Below are 7,174 nucleotides of genomic sequence, written 5' to 3' on the forward strand. Positions count from 1 at the left end.
AAGTGGGGATACTGGTCTTAGACAATTACTTAAGGTGTACTCTACTTTTAAAGGCAGTGGACACTATTGGTAATTACTCAAAATAATTATTATCATAAAACCTTTCTTGATTATGAGTAATGGGGGGAGGTTGATAGTATAAAACATTGTGAGAAACAGCTCCCTCTGAAGTGACGTAGTTTTCGAGAAAGAAGTAATTTTCCACGAATTTGATTTCGATACCTCAGATTTAGAATTTGAGGTCTCGAAATCGAGCATCTGAAAGCGCACAACTTCGTGTAAAAAGGGTGTTTTTTCTTTCATTATTTTCTCGCCATTTCAACGACTAATTGAGCTCAAATTTTCACAGGTTTGTTATTTTATGTATATGTTGAGATACACCAAGTGAGAAGACTGGTCTTTGACAATTACCAATACTGTCCAGTGTCTTTAAATGACCGGTTCTATTTTGTATAATATATTTTGAAAGTTTGAGATATTTCTATGAGAATTAAAAAAATTGATAACAAAATAATTACTGTTATTTTGTGAATTTTGTTGTTGATTGTGATAAGCCCCTATTGATTTTTCATTTTTTTATTTTTTTTGTGCGTGGGGGGGGGGGGGGGGGGAGAGTTAGACATTTATAATGTTCTGGAAACTCTTAGTATTTAAAACAATATGGAAGATGCAATTGATTTAGCAACACAAAATGGTATCGGTGGGGATGATTGCTTTGTTTTAAAGCATACAATCGAACATGAAAATAGGGCAACAAATCAAAAGGGGTGCATTCTGTATCAAATTTAGGACCAAATTTCAAGTCGTACACCTTGTGATGAAAAAAGCAATCAAACCTTTTCAACTTCGGAAGGCTTACCCCCTTGGGATTTCTTAAACGGTCGGGGAATAAAAACGGTCAATATTGCAACGCTTAGGCCGTGTCCGAAACGGCGACTTCGGCTATAGCTACGGCTAGATCGCGCGCGTCTGCCTATTCTTCAACACTGGTAGACGCGCTGATCTAGACGTAGCTGTAGCCGAAGTCGTCGTTTTGGACACGGCCTTACTAACCCCCTTGTGATTTTATTAAAAACGGTCTAAAATGGACGTGAAAAAAATACATAATATAAATCAACCGACAAACAACATAATGAAGAAAATTTAATATACAAATTAATGATAATAATAATAATACGACTTGTAATACAAGTTTGACTACATTATATGCCAGGTTGGTGACTATTTGAAATGTTTGTTTATCTGAAACTGATAAAACTGAAGCCTTTTGTACGAGAATTTTAAGACAAAGTGAAGAGGATTTGGAATGACAACACCTGAGATAATAAATCGCCATGCACAGTGGGTATGGTAAAACGGGATGCAGGTCTCATGCTGTCTGATCTTCAACCGAAATTGTTTTGGGTTTTGTTTTAATAAAGAACAGTTCTGATACCAAAATGTTACCAGTAACATATAGGTCAATAACAACAATGTTATTTGCCTGTAAGAAATAAACCTCGGAGAATAATGAAGGAACCCATTGTGAAATACATGTTCTAAATAAATTGAATTATGAGATGGCACCGTAGCTAGATGAAAATAGCCTTGGATTCTAAACTACGCGATCCAGGTTCGATTCCCGTAAGTGTCTCTTTTTACCCCTTTTTTGCTTGGACGCAGTGAATTATATAAGTAGTATCTAAAACCACCTTCAATCACCAACGGGCACTGTGGCGACACAGTGCACTGGATAGTTCAATTGCGTGCTATCCAGAGCTGGTACACCCGGTTCGATTCCCACCCGTACCAAGAGGGACATGACTTTTACTGCTTGCACCAGTAATGGATTGGGGTCCGTCATGTCTATCCCCAAATTAGGTGTGGATGAAATTATGCTGGGTGGGAGAGTAAAGGAGGGACCGGGACTAGCTAAGTCCCTTAAGGGTTCTAATGGGTGATCACCACGCTGGTTTCGACCAGACTTTGAGTCCCCTGAATGCCTGGTCGTCACTCTGACTAACTTTCTGCACAAATTTGCTTTGATTTTATTTATTTTTAACGAACCAAAGGGTAAGTCCAGCATTTGTTTCAACTGTAGGTACACTCATTGGAAACAAATCACGAGGGGGTAAGTCCAGCATTTTGAACAAGGCGTTAAAAGTTGAAACAAATCACGAGGGGAAGTCCAGCATTTTTATAACTTTTGGGTAAAAAATAAAAAATGAAATAAAAAAACAAAAACAAGTCCAGCGTTTTATCAATTTTGGTTAAAAGGGGATTTTTAAAAAATTGCTCTGGGGTAAAACAAATCATAAGGCCTAAGTCCAACATTTTATACATTTTTAGTGCAAAAGTGAGAAAGAAATCACAGCGGTAAGTCCAGCATTTTTATTACTTTTGGGTATAAAATAGAAAATTTGAAAAAAAATCACAAGGGTGGGTCCAGCATTTTATCAATTTGGTGGCCTAAATATAAAATTAAAAACATAACAGCATTTTTATTACTTTTGGATAAAAAATTGAGGGAAAAAAAACACAAAAAACAACAGGGTAAGTCCAACATTTACTCAATTTTTAGTCAAAAATTAAAAAAAATCACAAGGTGTAAGTCCAACACTTTTAGTATTTTTTGGTACAAATTAAAAAAAAAGCAAAAACAATAAGGGGTAGGTCCAGCATTTTATAAATTTTGGGACCAAAATTTGAAAAATCACAAGGTGTAAGTCCAGCATTTTTTATTACTTTTGGGTCATTAATTAAAAAAGAAATCACATTTGTGTCAAAATGTAAAAAATCACAAGGGTTAAGTCCAGCATTTTATTAATTTGGAGGCCTAACAAGCATTTTGTTATGGCTTAGCTCATTGCAGCATAAACAAATAAAAGGCTGCTCAGGCCACTCTGTTGATCAAACCAAAGTGTTTCTGTGTCGTATGTAGTAATAAATATTGATACTTGAAAAATAGGCCAAAAATATAAAAAACGGCAAGGGGTACATTTCAGCATTTTTATCGAATTTTAAAGTTGTGTTTTCTGCTCTAAAATGATGCAGTAGGCTCTACTGATGCCTTTTTATATAACTTGAGATATGATTCAAGCTATATTTAGGGAAATATTGATACTTGAAAAATAGGCCAAAAATGAAAAAAACGACAAGGGGTAAGTCCAGCATTTTTATCAAATTTTTGCCAATTTTGAAGTTGTGATTTTTTGCTCTAAAATGATACACTAGGCCCTACTGATGCCTTTTTATATAACTTGAGCTATGATTCAAGCTATATTTAGGGAAATATTGATACTTGAAAAATAGGCCAACAAATTAAAAAACCATAAGGGGTAAGTCCAGCATTTTTATCAAATTTTGGCAAATTTTGATTTTTTTTTTTCCCTCTAAAATGATGCAGTAGGATCTACTGATGCCTTTTATATTGCCTTTATTAGGAAAATACTGATACTTGAAAAATAGGCCAAAAAATGAAAAACCGACAAGGGGTACATTTCAGCATTTCTATCAAATTTTGGCCAATTTTGAAGTTGTGATTTTTTGCTGATTCAAGCTATATTTAGGGAAATCATGATACTTGAAAAATAGGCCAAAAAATTAAAAAACCATAAGGGGTAAGTCCAGCATTTTTATCAAATTTTTGCCAATTTTGAAGTTGTGATTTTTTGCTCTAAAATGATGCAGTAGGCCCAACTGATGCCTTTTTATATAACTTAAGCTATGATTCAAGCTATATTTAGGGAAATATTGATACTTGAAAAATAGGCCAAAAAATTAAAAAAACCGTAAGGGGTAAGTCCAGCATTTTTGTCAAATTTTTGCCAATTTTGAAGTTGTGATTTTTTGCTCTAAAATGATGCAGTAGGCTCTACTGATGCCTTTTTACAAAACTTGAGATATGATTCAAGCTATATTTAGGGAAATATTGATACTTGAAAAATAGGCCAAAAAAATGAAAAACCGACAAGGGGTACATTTCAGCATTTCTATCAAATTTTGGCCAATTTTGAAGTTGTGTTTTTCTGCTCTAAAATGATGCAGTAGGCTCTATTGATGCCTTTTTATATAACTTGAGATATGATTCAAGCTATATTTAGGGAAATATTGATACTTGAAAAATAGGCCAAAAAATTAAAAAACCATAAGGGGTAAGTCCAGCATTTTTATCAAATTTTTGCCAATTTTGAAGTTGTGATTTTTTGCTCTAAAATGATGCAGTAGGCCTAACTGATGCCTTTTTATATAACTTAAGCTATGATTCAAGTTATATTTAGGGAAATATTGATACTTGAAAAATAGGCCAAAAAATTAAAAAACCATATGGGGTAAGTCCAGCATTTTTATCAAATTTTTGCCAATTTTGAAGTTGTGATTTTTTGCTCTAAAATGATGCAGTAGGCCCAACTGATGCCTTTTTATATAACTTAAGCCATGATTCAAGCTATATTTAGGGAAATATTGATACTTGAAAAATAGGCCAAAAAATTAAAAAACCATAAGGGGTAAGTCCAGCATTTTTATCAAATTTTTGCCAATTTTGAAGTTGTGATTTTTTGCTCTAAAATGATGCAGTAGGCCCAACTGATGCCTTTTTATATAACTTAAGCTATGATTCAAGCTATATTTAGGGAAATATTGACACTTGAAAAATAGGCCAAAAAATGAAAAAATCGACAAGGGGTAAGTCCAGCATTTTTATCAAATTTTCGCCAATTTTGAAGTTTTTTTTCCCTCTGAAATGATGCAGTAGGATCTACTGATGCCTTTTATATTGCCTTTATTAGGAAAATACTGATACTTGAAAAATAGGCCCAAAAAATGAAAAACCGACAAGGGGTACATTTCAGCATTTTTATCAAATTTTGGCCAATTTTGAAGTTGTGATTTTTTGCTCTAAAATGATGCACTAGGCCCAACTGATGCCTTTTTATATAACTTAAGCTATGATTCAAGCTATATTTAGGGAAATATTGATACTTGAAAAATAGGCCAAAAAATGAAAAAATCGACAAGGGGTAAGTCCAGCATTTTTATCAAATTTTGCCCAATTTTAAAGTTGTGTTTTCTGCTCTAAAATGATGCAGTAGGCTCTACTGATGCCTTTTTACATAACTTGAGATATGATTCAAGCTATATTTAGGGAAATATTGATACTTGAAAAATAGGCCAAAAAAATGAAAAACCGACAAGGGGTACATTTCAGCATTTCTATCAAATTTTTGCCAATTTTGAAGTTGTGATTTTTTGCTCTAAAATGATGCAGTAGGCCCAACTGATGCCTTTTTATATAACTTAAGCCATGATTCAAGCTATATTTAGGGAAATATTGATACTTGAAAAATAGGCCAAAAAATAAAAAAACCATAAGGGGTAAGTCCAGCATTTTTATCAAATTTTTGCCAATTTTGAAGTTGTGATTTTTTGCTCTAAAATGATGCAGTAGGCCCAACTGATGCCTTTTTATATAACTTAAGCTATGATTCAAGCTATATTAAGGGAAATATTGATACTTGAAAAATAGGCCAAAAAATTAAAAAAAAACATAAGGGGTAAGTCCAGCATTTTTATCAAATTTTCGCCAATTTTGAAGTTGTGATTTTTTGCTCTAAAATGATGCAGTAGGCTCTATTGATGCCTTTTTATATAACTTGAGATATGATTCAAGCTCTATTTAGGGAAATATTGACACTTGAAAAATAGGCCAAAAAATTTAAAACCATAAGGGGTAAGTCCAGCATTTTTATCAAATTTTTGCCAATTTTGAAGTTGCGGTTTTTTGCTCTAAAATGATGCAGTAGGCCCAACTGATGCCTTTTTATATAACTTAAGCCATGATTCAAGCTATATTTAGGGAAATATTGATACTTGAAAAATAGCCCAAAAAATGAAAAACCGACAAGGGGTACATTTCAGCATTTTTTATCAAATTTTGGCCAATTTTGAAGTTGTGTTTTTCTGCTCTAAAATGATGCAGTAGGCTCTATTGATGCCTTTTTATATAACTTGAGATATGATTCAAGCTCTATTTAGGGAAATATTGACACTTGAAAAATAGGCCAAAAAATTTAAAACCATAAGGGGTAAGTCCAGCATTTTTATCAAATTTTTGCCAATTTTGAAGTTGCGATTTTTTGCTCTAAAATGATGCAGTAGGCCCAACTGATGCCTTTTTATATAACTTAAGCTATGATTCAAGCTATATTTAGGGAAATATTGATACTTGAAAAATAGGCCAATAAATTAAAAAACCATAAGGGGTAAGTCCAGCATTTTCATCAAATTTTGGCCAATTTCGAAGTTGTGATTTTTTGCTCTAAAATGATGCAGTAGGCCCAACTGATGCCTTTTTATATAACTTAAGCTATGATTCAAGCTATATTTAGGGAAACATTGATACTTGAAAAATAGGCCAAAAAATGAAAAAAACCACAAGGGGTAAGTCCAGAATTTTTTATCAAATTTTTTGCTAATTTAGATTTTTTTTTCCTGCTCTAAATCGATGTAGTGGGCTCTACTGATGCCTTTTATACAACTTGAGCTATGATTCAAGCTATATTCAGGAAAAAATTGATACTTGAAAAATAGGCCAAAAAATAATAAAAAAACGACAAGTCCATCATTGTTATCATTTTGGGCACAAATTGTGAAGACAAAATATCACAAGAGGTAAGTCCAGCAATTTTATAAATTTTTGAGCCTAAATTTAAACAAAATCATAAGGTGGAAGTCCAGTACTTTTAGTACCTTTGTGTAAAAAATAGCAATTTTGGTCCAAAAGTGAGAAACAAAATCAAAAGGGGTAAGTCAAGCAGTTTTATTACTTTTGGGTAAAAATTTAAGGACAAAAATCATAAGGGGCATTGCCAGCATTTTTATCAACTGTATGTACAAAAAATTTGTAAAACATCAGAACGGGGAATTCTAGCATTTTAATACATTTTGGGACAAAATTTGAAATAATCATTTTATCATCTTTTTTTTCAAAATTTTTAAAACAATCACAAAAGGGTAAGTCCAGCAGTTTGAGCAAATTGGGTTCAAAATTTGAAGAAAAAAAAGTCATAAGGGGCAAGTCAAGCATTTACATTACTTTTGGGTTAAACAAATTCAAGAAAAAAATCATAAAGGATAAGTCCAGCAATTTTATCAATTTGGGGTTCAAAATTTGAAATTATCACAAAGGGCAAAA

The sequence above is a fragment of the Asterias rubens genome, chromosome 15 (genome assembly GCF_902459465.1).
Source record: "Asterias rubens chromosome 15, eAstRub1.3, whole genome shotgun sequence".
Classification (NCBI taxonomy): domain Eukaryota; kingdom Metazoa; phylum Echinodermata; class Asteroidea; order Forcipulatida; family Asteriidae; genus Asterias; species Asterias rubens.